The 15,878-nt window shown below is 34.8% G+C and overlaps 3 long non-coding RNA genes across 3 annotated transcripts; 2 read left to right on the forward strand and 1 right to left on the reverse strand.

Moving 5' to 3' along the window:
- Positions 1 to 199: 199 nt before the first annotated feature.
- LOC114367121 lies at positions 200 to 15,830 on the reverse strand. The gene is made up of 4 exons (XR_003657121.1): positions 15,648 to 15,830; positions 15,457 to 15,548; positions 1,825 to 1,921; positions 200 to 705 (listed from the first exon to the last, which is right to left on the reverse strand). It is a non-coding gene; the product is annotated as an uncharacterized LOC114367121 (long non-coding RNA).
- LOC114367124 lies at positions 4,042 to 4,402 on the forward strand. Its single transcript, XR_003657123.1, has 3 exons — positions 4,042 to 4,087; positions 4,177 to 4,224; positions 4,319 to 4,402. It is a non-coding gene; the product is annotated as an uncharacterized LOC114367124 (long non-coding RNA).
- LOC114367123 lies at positions 12,518 to 13,974 on the forward strand. The gene is made up of 3 exons (XR_003657122.1): positions 12,518 to 12,681; positions 12,774 to 12,856; positions 13,421 to 13,974. It is a non-coding gene; the product is annotated as an uncharacterized LOC114367123 (long non-coding RNA).
- Positions 15,831 to 15,878: the final 48 nt, after the last annotated feature.

The following is a 15,878-nucleotide window of genomic DNA, read 5'->3' on the forward strand; positions in this document are numbered from 1 at the left end:
AAAATATATTTTCTAAAAGATAATTTATATAGAAACATAAAAGAAAGAGCATGCGATATTGTATTTCGGTATAAGGAACCTTCTGGGTTTGAGCCTTATACCTAGTGTTTATGAACTTCCACCCGATAAAAATGTAGTGACTTAATTGTCTTGAACTACATATTTTTTAACCGGACTTTAGTACACAACCCCTACAATATTGGCGTTCAATTATGTTCTAATCAGTGGTAGCACGTTACACGGCCTTGCGCTTGTATCTTGTTTCATGAGTGTCACTTAGAGATTAATCCATATCTCACAATGGCGGCCCCACCACCATACTCACTAGGTGAATCCTCAGAGAGTGGGTTATGACCCCCACCCCTACAATAATTGTCATCAGATTCATTAAGAGGTATTTTTTTTTTACCAAAAATACACATATAAATACATCAACCTTAATATTGTCACAATTTATAATACACCTCGTCATAGGAATGAGAAACGGAACAACTCCTCTGCCAAATTTCATTTTGGTGTACTTTAGTCAACAAACAATTTCGTTATTACCCGTTGAACTTCATTCATGGGATCACCAATCACACGGAGACGGGTGTCCATTGTTGTAACTAAATAATGGACTTTAGTCTCCTTCCCCTCGACGACTCAAGTACTTGTTGACGCGTCATCCCTTTTGTAAGAGGATCCGCAATATTATTTTCTGACCTGACAAAGTCAAGAGAAATGACACCATGAGAAATCAAATTTCTAATAGACTTATGTCTCACTCTTAAGTGTCTTCTTTTTTCATTAAAATTTTTGCTAGTAACTTTAGATATAGCAACTTGACTATCACAATGCATTGGAATTGGAGGTATAGGCTTATTCAACAATGGCAAATCACATAACAAATTTTTAAGAAACTCAGTCTTACTAGTAGCAGTATCTAAAGCAAAAATTTCTGCTTTCATAGTTGAACGTGAAATAATAGTTTGTTTAGTAGATTTTCATGATACTGCACCACCAGCTAAAGTAAAAACATAACCACTTGTTGATTTTTTTTCATCAGAATCAGAAATCCAATTTGCATCACTAAACCTCTCAATTACTACATGAAAACATGTATAATGAATGTCATAATTAATGGTTCCTTTTAAGTATCTAAAAATTCTTTCTAATGCAATCCAATGAGAATGATTAGGATTATTAGTATACTTTCCTAATCTACCAATTGCATATGCAATGTCAGGCCTAGAGAAATTTTTCAAATAGTACAACAAAGAACCAATAATTTGAGAATATTTATGTGAAAAAATTCCTTTACTCAAATTTTTCTTTAACTTGATGGATGAGTCATAAGGAATAGAAACAGGTTTCACATCAAAATAATTAAACTTCTTCAAAAGCTTTTCAACATAGTGTGATTGAGTTAAAACCATGCCATCATTTTTCTTTATAAGCTTAATACCTAAAATTACATCTACAGGATCAAGGTCCTTCATATCAAAATTTTTAAATAAGAAAGACTTCACATCATTTATGAATTGCATATTACTATCAAATATCAATATGTCATTCACATACAAACATAAAATGACACATTCATTATCATCAAATTGTTTCACATACACACATTTATCACTATTATTGACTTTTATATTAGTAAATACCAACCTTCGAGTTTATGAATATATGTGTCAGTGAGGTTGCAAGTAACACACCATCAATAGGTATGTGTCTTTGTTAATCATATAGCACAAACAAAAGCATAGTCTTAATAGAAAAAATAGAAGTGCAGGCATCACTATCATAGCCTCAAGATAATGTGAAGTTATATGCAATTACCAAAATGAATTGTAGTCAGAACCTGAGAGTTTCATGCATTTGCACCTCATTGATGGGAGGGAAACTGAGAAATATTATGAGTCTTCTTTGAAAGGCTCTGACAACCATAGAGATTATGGGTCAAATTTCATAGAAATAAATATGGATGTAAAGAATAATTGAAGGGATATCAATAAATAATACTTGAATTCAAAATTTTTTGTTCTCAACTTTAGCAGAAAATTATTGTTCATAAGAACACAAGCCTATAAACTTTTCGTCTACATTATGGTAGTGCACAGATACAAAAAATTTATGCTGACAGTATTTTATGAACTTACTAGTTCTATATATTACTTACTAGTTCTATAATATCTGCTGATTGTTGTGTGCCCATGAATTTTATCATTTTTATTTGGGAGAACGAGAGTGGAGGAGGGGTGGTGAAGCGGATCTCCAAACTCATGATTACCATTTTTGGGAATGGTTGAAAGTTCAGATACTTTTTACCTTGATAGGGCCCATAGTTCTAAGTCTGACATGGAGGGAGTTAAAGTGAGTCAGCCACTAGAAAGGGATGCCATTTGGAGTGTTCATTCTAGAAGTAGGCAGGACCCAGGATAGTTAGTTAGAAGGGGTTGAGTCACGTGAATAGTATTAAAAGGGGGTGCGTGCATAGAGAGGGGGGATTTCATGTGTATTCATGAGAGCCATTCAGTTGGGCAGAGAGAATTTATTTGAGGTGCTCTTACTCTAGTAATTGATATAAATTTTTTTCTGTTTTTTTTTTTTTGTTTTCCATCCAATTTTATGTTGGAGGCCAGAGTCTAATGACCAGTTGACTGACATGACCACCAAGTCCTTGACCAACTGATTTATATGTTGCTTTTAGGGAAAATCACTACTGATTTTGTGAACTCTAGTGACCAGTTGACTGACATGACCACCAAGTCTCTTAGAGGATCTCATGACTTCATTTGGGTCAAGTTTGACTCATATGATATATGTTGCAGGCTTCCAGCTTGAGAGGGTGTTAGATAGTATATTGACACAAGTTATACATGTAAATAACTATTACTAGAAACTAGGGTTAGGGTTACTACAATTTTAGGGATTTGACTTATTCTTATGTATTTATCATTGATTCTGTTATACCCAATGATTATAAAAAAGACTCGTGTAAACATACAAACAACAACGTTTCATATTATGATAGATAACAAGTCCAATAAAACTGATAATGCAGAAAAACATATAACATCCATAAAATGGTAAACTTACTTTACTGTTATTGAAGTATATAGGATTAAACATAGAGATCCTGTAAACAAATAGAGTTATAACCATTTACGGGAAAATCAATTGTTGATATTTTCTCTTAATTCAATTAATTTCTATTTAGTGAATTCTAATAACTTATTCACACATACATCACAAAATCTAAAAACGTGTTTAAGAACACTAATAAAAAAACTGCTTATAATGGTGTTTTCGACACATGTTTTGTGTGTCAAACACAAACTCAATGGCTGTGCCAAACCAAATTAGCAAGAGTTCTGAAAGTGTGTGACTGTGGGAGGGATCTGATTAGTTGGCGAAAAAAGCTATGGGTAAAATTCCACCAACGGCTCTACTAGCAGTTCTACTGTTGTTGTTGCAGTATATGGTTTTCGTCCCTCATAGTACATGATGCCTCACTGGCAAGACTAGTAGACTTAGTAGCTAAGATGCTGGGTGAGGGATAGATATAAGGCACTCAAGTAGATCAAATACAACTATATCATGGGCACAACAAACTATGAGGAACAGTATGGATACTAATAGGAAGGAAGTCACCGTGAGCGACTGAGTTTATGTCAAACTTTACTATCATAAGCAGATTTAAGCCCTATACTATACATGCACCAACTTTTCATTTTAGTCTCTATACCTAAAGACTCTATGTTTTGTTCCCTGTACAAGCAAATTTTTTTATATGTTTTAGTCATTATTGTTAGTTTTCTAGATGTGTAAACCTGCCTCAGAATGAAGGCACAAGGACTAAACCGTTAAAAAAAATAAAAATTGATCTTATAGGGATTAAAATGAAGAGTTTTTTAGTAAAAGGACTAAAACAAAAAGCTACCAAACTGTAAGTATAGGGACTAAATGATTAATTAAACTTTCATTTTATTATTATCCTACAATTAACCTAATTTATTTGTTGCATCAGTCACAGTTTGCGGAGTTTCGATCCTATGAAGGCCAGGTTATGTATGTTGGGGAGAAGATTGTTCCGATCAAGGTCTCTGTTTGTTGCAATTTTGTGTTTTCTCTTGTTTGATTGAATGTTTGCTTTGCCTACTAACAAATCTTCTTGTTTCTTTTTCACAGCTTGATCTTTGTGTTAATCATACGCTCGTGAAGGACCAATTTTTATGGGTAAGATTGGAACACAACACAAGTGTTGTTTTGTGATATTGTTGCCCTTGTTTGTTGGTTCGTGTTTAATGTGTCTAAAATCTTTGAATTCTAGGACTTGAACAACTTTGAGAGTGATCATGAAGAGTTTGCCAAAATCTCTACAAGGACACGAGCATTGAATATCCCGAGGTTGGAGAAAGTATATAACTTACTATCACTAGTAATAAGTTAAGATAAAACTACGCATGTTGGAGCAGTGTTAAAACTTACTGCTCCCCAAGAAAGAATGATAACTGAAATCTTAACTTGTGCTAAGTGCCAACTTTATGTTGTTTTCCATGATCTTTCTTCTTATGAACATAATAGGTTTTTTTATAGAAAAGAAAAATTATGTTGGTTGTTAGAATAAGCCAATATTTTTATTGTATAGCTCATTTATTGGTTATTATTGTAGTTAGATTAGCTGTCATTTAATTATGCAGTTAGCTTAGTCAGTTACAACTAACTCTGCATCTGTTAATAGACTAATTCTGTTTTACAACTTTATTAGCTTCTTAGCCAATGTAACAGTTCCTGTATAAATAGGGAATTATTCCCCAATCAATAAGGTAGGTTCATTTTCACAAATCTAACATGGTATCAGTTGTTAATTGCTCTCTTTGATGAACTCTTTCTTTCTTGCAATTCAAGATTTTCGTGTTCTACATGTCTTTCTTTTCATCTTGCGCCATTGATTCTCTGAATTTTTCTTGCAATTCTTCATTCGCGATCTCTGCGACTCTTTGATTGCAATCTTTCAATGGCTTCTTCTGCTTCCGCATCTTCTACTCCTTCAACCGCGGTGACTTCCACTGTTTCATATGTTCAAGATTTCTCCAATCCATATTTCATACACTCTAATGAAAATCCTTCGAACAAGATTGTTACAGCAATGCTTGATGGATCGAATTACCATGGCTGGGCGCAAGCGATGACCATGGTGTTCGAAATGAAGAACAAATTAAGGTTTATTGATGGTACAATTCAGAAACCTAGTGATTTCGATCCTAATTTCACTCAATGGAAACGATGCAACAACCTGATTCGATCTTGGATCAATCATTTTGTGACACCAAAAATTGCAACCAGCGTCATTTGGCTCACTCAAGCCTCTAATGTGTGGAATGCACTACGTAATCGATTTTCTCTAGGCGACTACATTCGAATTTTTCAATTACATTCTGATCTTTATTCTTTGAAGCAAGGTGATCTCTCGATCACAAATTACTTCACTAAGGTCAAGATTCTCTGGGACGAACTTTGCAATTTCAGGCTGATACCTTCATGTGATTCTTCACCCACTGGTTCATGCAAATCAGTTGTGGCTATGCAGAAATGTCGAGACATTGATAGTGTCTTGTGTTTCCTTCAAGGCCTCAATGATCCTTACAACCAAGCTAGGTCTCAAATCCTTATGCTTGATCCCCTACTTTCTCTTGACAAGGTTTTCTCCATCATGTAGAAGCAAAGGCATTTTGATGTTTTGATGATGCCAAACGATCATGTGCTTCTCAAATTTAATTCAAAAGGATCATGTGCTTCTCAAGTTTAATTCAAGACAAGAATCCAAGAAATTTTCAAGATAATCTCTAGAAACTTAGGAAGGGGATTCCAAGTTGAAACAACAAGAGGTTTGGCCAATGAATTTAAGCTAAAATGTTTTTACAAGAGATTTACTCTCTGGTAACCGATTACCAGAGGATGTAATTGATTACCAGTGGCCAAAACACTTCCTGAAATGCTTTTAAAATGATTTTGAATACTTTTGAAAGCATGTAATCGATTACATGAGGATTGTAATCGATTACCAGCAGCTGAAAATATTTACAACAGTCATTAGAAATTTGAATTCAAATTTTACAATGTGTAATCGATTACACTTGGATGGTAATCAATTACCAGTAGTTATTGAACGTTTTAATTCAAATTTTAAAGCCTGTAATCGATTACACAAGTCTTGTAATCGATTACCAGAGGAGCTTTTCAGAAAATATTTTCCAAGAGTCACATCTGTCCAAATGGTTTTTAAATGGCCATCAAAGGTCTATTTATATGTGACTTGAAACACGAATTTGCTTAGAGTTTTTCAGAACAAAAAGGTCTTATCCTCTCAAAAGCAAAATTGTCTTATCCTCTTAAAAATTCCTTGGCCAATACACTTGCAATTCAATAAGGAATTATTTGAGTGTTCCATTGTTCAATCTATCTCTTTCAAGAGAGATTTCTTCTTCTTACTTTTCAAAAGGGATTAAGAGACCGATGATCTCTTGTTGTAAAGCAATTTGAACACAAAGAAAAGGTTGTCCTTGTTTGGTTCAGAACTTGTAAAGGGTGTTTGCAAGTTAGTGGAACTCTCAAGCGGGTTGCTTGGGGACTGGACGTAGGCACAAGGGTGTGGCCAAACCAGTATAAAACTGAGTTTGCACTTTCTCTTCCCTTAAACTCTTATTTATTATTGCTTATTGCTTCTATTCAGTAAGTTTAATTTGAATAATTATTTAGGAATTCATTTTAGAAGGAATCTTGGGATTTGGGTTAAAATCAAAATAGAATTTTTAATTAGGGAATAGTTTGTGATATCTTAATTCAACCCTCCTTCTTAAGATATTTGAGGCCACTTGTCTAACACATCATCATACAACAAGAAAGGCCTATGAATTTGGCAATTCTTCCCACTCCTACTGTTGTGTTAGCTGTGCAGTCTGCACCTTCATTTACTACTGCCTCTCCAGGTCGTGGCAGAGGATACATTAAACAAGGCCAATCTCGCCATTGCACACATTTTGGCAGAAACAATCATACATTTGATACTTGCTTTGCAAAGCATGGTTATCCTCCTGGTTGGAAGTCCAAGAAGGCATCTGCTAATCAAATTTCAGCTTTCGCTTCCTCTTTTGAAGAACTAAATTCATCTGCTATTTCTGAGGCATTTTTTGGTCTCTCCAAAGATCAACTCGCTAATTTGATTGCTCTGCTTCCTAATGCAAAGCCTACTGCCATTGCTGTGAGCTCAGCAAATTTGGTCAGCTCTCACAATATATCTGTTCAACCATCTTCAGGTACATCCCCTTGGCTTTTAGATTCTGGTACTACAGATCACTTTACATGTTCACTACACTGGTTTTCCTCTTTTCAATCCATTAAACCAGTTCCTATCTCTTTGTCAAATGGAAAAATTGTTGTGGCTTTATATAAGGGCACCATTGTTCTAACCGATTCTTTGATGTTGCACAATGTTCTTTATGTTAAACATTTTTCTGTGAATATCATTTCTATGGCCAAACTCACCGAAGCCCTTGATTGTAGAGCTGTCTTCACCCATAATCTGTGTCTTTTGCAGATGAATACATGCCTGAAGATGATTGGTACTGCTAAGGAATTCAAAGGTCTTTACTATTTTATTCTTCCTGAGCATTTTAATTGTTAGACAGTTTCTCAATTACACAATGTAAACACCACTACTAGTCATATTTCTACTCATGATGTGTGGCATTATAGATTAGGTCACCCTTCTCATTCTTGTTACAAAATTCTGCAGCAATTCCATTGTAATATTCCCACATATATCAGTAAATCGTGTGATACTTGTCACTTGTCCAAACAAAAGCATTTATCTTTTAATTCCAGCAGAACATTAATTGAGTCTACATTTGATTTAATACATGTTGACATTTGGGGGCCTTATGCCACTCCTTCCATTCAAGGTCACAAATACTTTCTTACCTTAGTTGATGAGAAATCTAAGTACACTTGGCTTAAAATCATGAAGACTAAAGCTGAAACTAGACAACATCTTATTGATTTTATTGCTTTAGTTGAAACTCAATTTCATAAAGTAATTAAAAAAATCATTAGGAGTAATAATGGTCTTGAGTTTTCCATGCCTTCATTTTTCCAATCTAAAGGCATCATTCATCACACATCATGTGTTGAAACTCCTCAACAAAATGGTATAGTTGAGAGAAAGCATCAACACATTCTTAATATTGCTAGATCTCTCATGTTTCAATCTCAACTACCTATATGTTTTTGGTCCTTTTCCGTAACACATGTTGTCCATATCATTAACATGCTGCCCACACCACTCTTAAACAATCACTCTCCTCATTTTCATGTTTACCATGCTCATCCTGATCTGAGTAATCTTAGAGTTTTTGGTACTCTTTGCTTTGCTTCCACTCTTCAAGCCCATAGGACTAAGTTTCAGGCTAGAGCCAAGAAATGCATATACCTTGGTCATTCCTTTGGTACCAAGGGTTTCTTACTTTTTGATTTGCATACTAGAGAAATATTTGTGTCTAGACATGTTATTTTCTATGAGACTGTTTTTCCTTATCATGACAATACATCTTCTTTCTCTGTTGATTATGTTTTCCCACTCAATCTACCTGTTATTAACATCAATTTTGATGCTGTCAATTCTACTCCAGTCTTTTGCATTCCCTTAACCGAGTCTAACTCTTCTGGTACAGAGGCACCCATTGTTGTATCATCCTCCATTGATGATCACTCTGTATCAACCCTTTCTTCTCCTGTTTCAGCCTCATTACCTACTGATTTTGTAGCTTCAACTGCAGTCCCTGCAGATTCTATTTTTCCTGCAGCTAATGTAGCCCCTGTCCCAACCAAATTTTCTATTAGAATCAAAACTACTCCTAAATACCTTAATGAATACAAATGTAATGTACTTAATTCCTTGGGCAATGCATATCATCATTCATGTACACCTTATCCCCTGACAAATTTTACCTTTTTTACTCATTTATCTTCTCCTCACACTGCATATTTAGTTTCTTTGTCCACTGTCCCTGAGCCTCGAACATATACTCAAGCTGTGAAACATGCTTGTTGGAGAGATGCTATGGACAAAGAAATTGCAGCCTTGGAGAGTAACAGAACCTGGACTCTTACTGCCTTGCCTTTTGGTAAAAAGCCTATTGGTTCTAAATGGGTTTATAAGATCAAGAGGAAAGCAGATGGAAGTATAGAGAGGTATAAGGCTCGTTTAGTTGCCAAGGGATATACATAACTTGAGGGTGTTGATTACAGTGACACTTTTTCTCCGGTTGTTAAACTTACCACGATTCGACTAGTTCTTGCCTTAGCAGTAACAAAAAATTGGTTTTTACATCAACTCGATGTAAATAACGCATTTTTACATGGTGATCTAATTGAAGATGTCTACATGATGGTGCCACCTGGTTTTCAAACTCCTAAAGAAGGTTTAGTATGCAAGCTTCAAAAGTCTCTTTACGGTTTGAAGCAAACAAGCAAGCAGTGGAATGCCAAACTTACTGTTGCACGGCTGTTTTTAGGGTACCACCAGTCTTCCTCTGATTATTCTATGTTTGTTAAGACCCAAGACAAGTTGATTACTATTCTCTTAGTCTATGTGGATGACATAGTCTTGACTGGGAACAATTTGGATGAAATTGTGGCCATTAAAGCCTTTCTAGATCAGCAATTCAAAATTAAGGACCTTAGTGTTGGATCGAGTGGTCTCAGAATAATTAAGAAGGGAGGGTTGAATTAATTATTCCTAAACCTTTACTAATTAAAAATTTACTCTTCTAAGGCTTTTACTTATGTTGTTAAGAAAATAAGGAGTAGAAGAGAAACTTAACCAAAAGTAAAAGCGAAAATTAAAGTGCACAACAGAAATTAAAAGAGTAGGGAAAAAGGAGACAAACACACAAAAGTTTTTATACTGGTTCGGCAACAACCCGTGCCTACATCCAGTCCCCAAGCGACTTACGGTCCTTGAGATTTCTTTCAACCTTGTAAAAATCTTTTTACAAGCAAAGATTTACAAGGAATGTACCCTCCCTTGTTCTCTTTGAAACCCTAGTGGATGTACCCTCCACTAGAACTGATCCACAAGAGATGTACCCTCTCTTGTTCTCAGTCAAACCCAAGTAGATATACCCTCTACTTGTACCACAAAGGATGTACCCTCCAATGTGTTAAGACAAAGATCTCGGGCGGTTAAACCTTTGATACTTTGTGAATAGAGATACAAAAGAATTCTTAGGCGGTTAGTCCTTTGAACACTTTTGTATAAGGGAAAGGGAAGAATCAAAAGAATTCTCAGACTGTGTCGTTTTGAATTCTTTGACAAGGGAGAAAGGAGACACAAAAGAATTCAGGCGGTTAGTCCTTGGCGAATTCTTTTTGGCAAAGGGAGAAAAGAATGAAAAGGATGAATAGCACAAGTTTTCAAGGTTTGGAAAACCAGAAAACTTTGGAAAGCTTTTGGCAAAAGGAAGAAGAAGAAAAAGTACAAAGAGATGCAAAAGTTGTAAAGGATTGTATTGTAAAGGTTGTTCAAGATAATTGAAATAAAAAACAAAGCCTTGCTTTTATAGACTCTTCATGTCTGGTCAAGAGAACCATTTAGAAGAGTTATGACTTTTAGAAAAACTTAAAACTAATTTGAAAAAGTCAAAAATCATTTGAAGAGTTACATCTTTTGTTTTATTCAGAAACAATCACTGGTAATCGATTACCAAATCATTGTAATCGATTACACAAAGCTTTTATGTAAAAGGATGTGACTCTTCACATTTGAATTTGAATTTCAACGTTCAAAGGCACTGGTAATCGATTACCAAAACATTGTAATCGATTACAGGTTTTTTTGAAATCAATTGGAACGTTGTAAATTCAGTTGAAAAATTTTTCAAATCCATTTTTCTATTGGTAATCAATTACAATAATCTGGTAATCGATTACCAGAGAGTAAAAACTCTTTGGTAAATATTTTTTGAGAAAAATCCATGTGCTACTCAGTTTTTGAAAAAACCTTTTCATACTTATCTTGATTAAGTCTTCTCTTGATTCTTGAATCTTGAGTCTTGAATCTTGATCTTGATTCTTGAAAGCTTGATCCTTGAATCTTGATTCTTGAAATCAACTTTCCTCTTGAATCTTGAAGTGTTCTTCAACTTTCCTCTTGAATCTTGAAGTGTTCTTGATTCTATCTTAAACATCTTGAACTTATTCTTTGATTGACCTTTGAGCTTTTTGTCATCACCTTTGTCATCATCTTTGTTATCATCAAAACATCTTTGAATCAATCTTGATTCATCATGAAGCTTTGCTTCTACACTTAGATCTCTTAAATTCTTTTTAGGCTTGGAGGTTGCTCGGTCAAAATCAGGCATAGTGTTGTCTCAAAGAAAATATGCACTTGAATTGTTGGATGATGTTGGTCTTTTGGGCTGCAAACCAGCCTCGGTTCCCATGATGTCTAATTTTAAGCCTGAGATTTCCGTTGAGACTCTGCTGCCAGATCCAACAAGCTATAGGAGACTCATTGGGAGGCTTATTTACCTTACAAGTACTTGGCCAGATCTGTGTTTTTCTGTGCATAAACTCAGCCAATACCTTGCTTCTCCTCATCAAAGTCATTATGATGCAACACTTCATATACTTAGGTATGTCAAGGGCTGTCCAGGGAAAGGTCTTTTCTTCTCTTCCACTAATAATCTTAAGCTCACAGCCTTCAGTGATTCGGACTGGGCAGCTTGTCCGGATACCAGAAAATCTATAACTAGTTATTGTGTATTTCTTGGTCCTTCTTTGATTTCATGGAAGTCCAAGAAGCAACCTACAGTTTCAAGAAGTTCAAGTGAAACTGAGTATAGAGCACTCACAAATACAACATGTGAAGTTCAGTGGCTATAGTACCTTCTTACTGATTTACATCATACTGCATCTCTCCCAATTCACCTATATTGTGACAATCAATCTGCCATCAAAATTGCCCAAAATCCAACTTTCCATGAAAGGACCAAGCACATAGAGATTGATTGTCACTTAATCAGAGAGAAAGTACAAAATGAAATCATTCATCTCATGCCTATTGCCTCCAAGGATCAATTGGCTGGTATTCACACCAAGGCTCTTCCATTTCCTAGCTTTTCTACTCTTCTTTCCAAGCTGAATATGGTTAATATCCATGATCCAGCTTGAGGGGGGCTGTTAGAATAAGCCAATATTTTTATTGTACAGCTCATTTATTGGTTATTATTGTAGTTAGATTAACTGTCAATTAATTATGCAGTTAGCTTAATTAGTTACAACTAACTCTGCATCTATTAATAGACTAATTTTGTTTTACAGCTTTATTAGCTTCTTAGCCAATGTAACAGTTCCTGTATTCCCCAATCAATAAGGTGGGTTCATTTTCAAAAATCTAACATTGGTAATGGGCCAACAGCTTTTAGGTCGTGTTGTAGTAAGAAACAATTTGTTGTAAGAATGTAGCAATTATATTTTTGGTTTCATCAACGAATTTTCTTTCTTTCTCTTGCTTTCTTCTTAACATTCACAAGCACACAGACATTCTTGAAAAATCAAAATACTAAACTGTAAAATGTTTCTTCTGCTATGCAGCCAGCTATTGCCTTTGCTATCAGATAGCAGCTTTATGAGGTTAGTCATTCTATTTGCTGATTGATGTATCATTTTCAGGAATTGTTATGGTTCAATTGCCATAATCTTAATGTTTTTTTTTTCATATTTAGATTGCAATTCAAAGTGTGGTTTCAGCAAGAGAAACCAGAATGAGCAACAAGGGTCGTCGAGGGGCTGAATATACTCCAGTCAGGTTTTTTATTACTATACACTTGTCTCAAGTTTGTGCGGTGTGGTAAATTCAATCTGTGTAATGGAGTAAGACGACACATAGTTAGTTGATCAACCACATAACATGCGGGTCTAAATCTATAGTTTGTGTAATTTTTTAAACTAATTTGAACATACTATTATGATTCGGAAACAGAATATGAATTTAGTGAGAGAGATATGAAAAGATAGAAGAAAGAAAAAAAAATGCTTCTGTTCTTGAATTGAATGACATAAAAGGAGAGAATTCTCTACTGGGCTAGGGTTTCCCCTTTACAAAGGGATTCCCTTTTCTTCTGCAGAGCAATGCTCAATTCCCAACTGCTTACAGATCTGAATGTTTTCCCTTTTATCTTTTCTATTGAAGCTTAAAGCCATTGCTCTTCCAACTAAAACCACTTTGTATCTAATTCTATGATTTGTGACTTCCTAAATCCTATCACACAATACAAGTCTTTGTTGCACCTGGAACTAACATATATAGTCTTGCATATGAAATTCAAATGAGAACTTCAAAGGCTTGGCCTGTTTTGGTTGAATGTAACAGGAAAAGAAAGGAGTGGGACGTATATGAACCTATTGTCGACCTACTATCCAACGAGGAAGTTGATGCCATTGAAGCAAAGGACGAGAGAAATTTCTGGTGAATTCGCCCTGTGATCAGCCACACCACATCAGAAGGGTATATAGTTCAATGACAGCATATATTGGGGGTTAGAGTTCTAAGTTATTGTAGTTGTAGTATATACAAGTTGGCTTTTTAGTACCGGGAATCAATGATTCAGAATATTGTTATCGTTTGATTTCTGTAGTTTTAGTCTTGTAGAATTTGTTATTTATTCTCTGTACCCTCAGCAGAAGAGGAGAAAAATAGCACCCTCTTTGTATATTTTTCTGTCAAACTTAACAGCAGCAACAACAACAATGAAGTCATTTCTCATTAGGTGGGTTTTCCGGGAAACTAAGAAGTCTCAAAACTGTCAATAATGAGTTCGGAATACTGGATCTAGCCTATGATTAGTGTTTGAGCCAGAAGAAATTTCATGGAATCTACGATAGTTTTATATTATGTTATTTTAAAATAATACAAGAGTTAGACTTTCACTTCTTTTTCTCTTAACATTCTCTTTCATTTCCTTTTATTGTAAGTTGTAAATTGGACATAACTCGTAAGAATATAAAATTTCATTCTCTCTTCCCATTTGCAAAAGCATATGAAATCTCACAATTAAGCAATTCTTTTCTCTCTTAACTATCTCAAAATATCCTTATTTTATCTTTATTGATCTCCTGTGATCTCATTAGATGCTAAGCTCATTTTTGTTTTGAAGGAGATTAATATCCAACTATGGTTTTGGGAATACTTTCCGTGCACCAAGAAGATATTGGGTAGTGACCAATTAAGAAATCTTAGGGGAAGTGATAAATTAAGAAATCCAAATCCAAGGTGCATCAAAACACATGGAATTAAATAGACCATGTAGTTATGACTTGTGAGCTACAACTTTCAAAGAAAATGTGAGGTTATGGCTATATCGGTAGAAGTTTAATACCTCATTATTGTATCCAACCAATTAAAAGTTTACACCTACTCTATTAGAAAATGACAATGTCAAAAGGGGAATAACATATGACTTCATTTGAGAGAAGAAAAGTGTGGTAGTTTGGTTTTCGTCTGTTCTTGTTCCCCAAATTTCACCGTCCTCAAATTGAGCAAAAGGGGGTGCATGAATTAGAAATTGTTTATTTCTACCATTCAAAAGTCACAACGAATTTGGGGGTTGCAAAATTACCCCCACGGGTATCGACGGTAGAGCAGATCATAGAGAAAACGAAAGCTACAAATAGGAGAGAAATTGAAGACATGACCTTAATAACGAACACTCATCTCTCAAGAAAGGGAGACTTATGAGGCGAGAGAAGGAAGAATTGAAGAATCAAGAATGTAGTAGAGAGAAAATGTACCCTTAAAAAGCTCGTTTAAATTAAAATAAACTAGAGCACAATATATGTTAAGCTCCCGAGAGAGGCAGTGTAATTTAAAGATTTCTCTCGGAGGAGGAATTGAATTTACCTTTCTTTGTAAGAAAAAGATGAATCATGCTTATAACATTAATAAAAGTTTATGCAATAAAAAATAGTATGAACATGAAAAATACAGATGAATAAACTATTGACAGAAACCAAAACGGCCTTTTAGGGAATGTTTCGATAGAATTTTTAAAATGTCAAATATGTGAAAAAGGTTTATCTCAATCGTAGCCCAATGTCCTCCTTGCTCCACGTTAGACTTTGGGTAAACCTTGTTGGTACTTTGGTAGTCATTTGACACTTAGGACTTGTTAATTCAAGTCCACAGATTGTCTATCTCAACAAAGAGAATAGCTTCATATATAAAACATTTCTTTCTCTAATAATATCCAATTTATTACATACCTCTGATATTGGTTTCAGAATTAGTTTAAGTACTATCAAGTTTGTCAATGTCATGCCAAACACCAGTCCTTCTTATCTCCAACTATCAAAGGTAAAAGTTACCATAAAAGCAGAGACAACATTGAATTTTCAAGTGCTATCAAGTACCTGAAAGTTGTCAAATAAGCTCTCAGTAGTACTTCATCTCATCCCATGGTCCATCTCCAACGCCAACCGAAATAATCGAGAGAGGATAATGACTGATAATCAGAATAGGTCCAGATTTAAGACAGATACATAAACAACAAAAGGTTACAAAAATATCACCAAAAAAAAGATTACAATAGAAATTACTCTACCTGGCAGCAACGATAGAATTAATGGTTGCTTGTTCTTGTGGGCTTAGCTTTCCACACGGTACATCTACATTTCTGGTTACCTGAAAAAACAAGAAGAGAAGTAGGGTAAAACAATTCAATCATTCCATGAAAATAAAATAATGGAAGAAATTGGAAAAAACCTGTCCATCAGCAATAATCACAAGAACATTATATTGAGGTTTTTTGTCATAAATACGTCTTCTCTCTCCT

Source organism: Glycine soja, chromosome 9 (genome assembly GCF_004193775.1).
Source record: "Glycine soja cultivar W05 chromosome 9, ASM419377v2, whole genome shotgun sequence".
NCBI lineage: Eukaryota > Viridiplantae > Streptophyta > Magnoliopsida > Fabales > Fabaceae > Glycine > Glycine soja.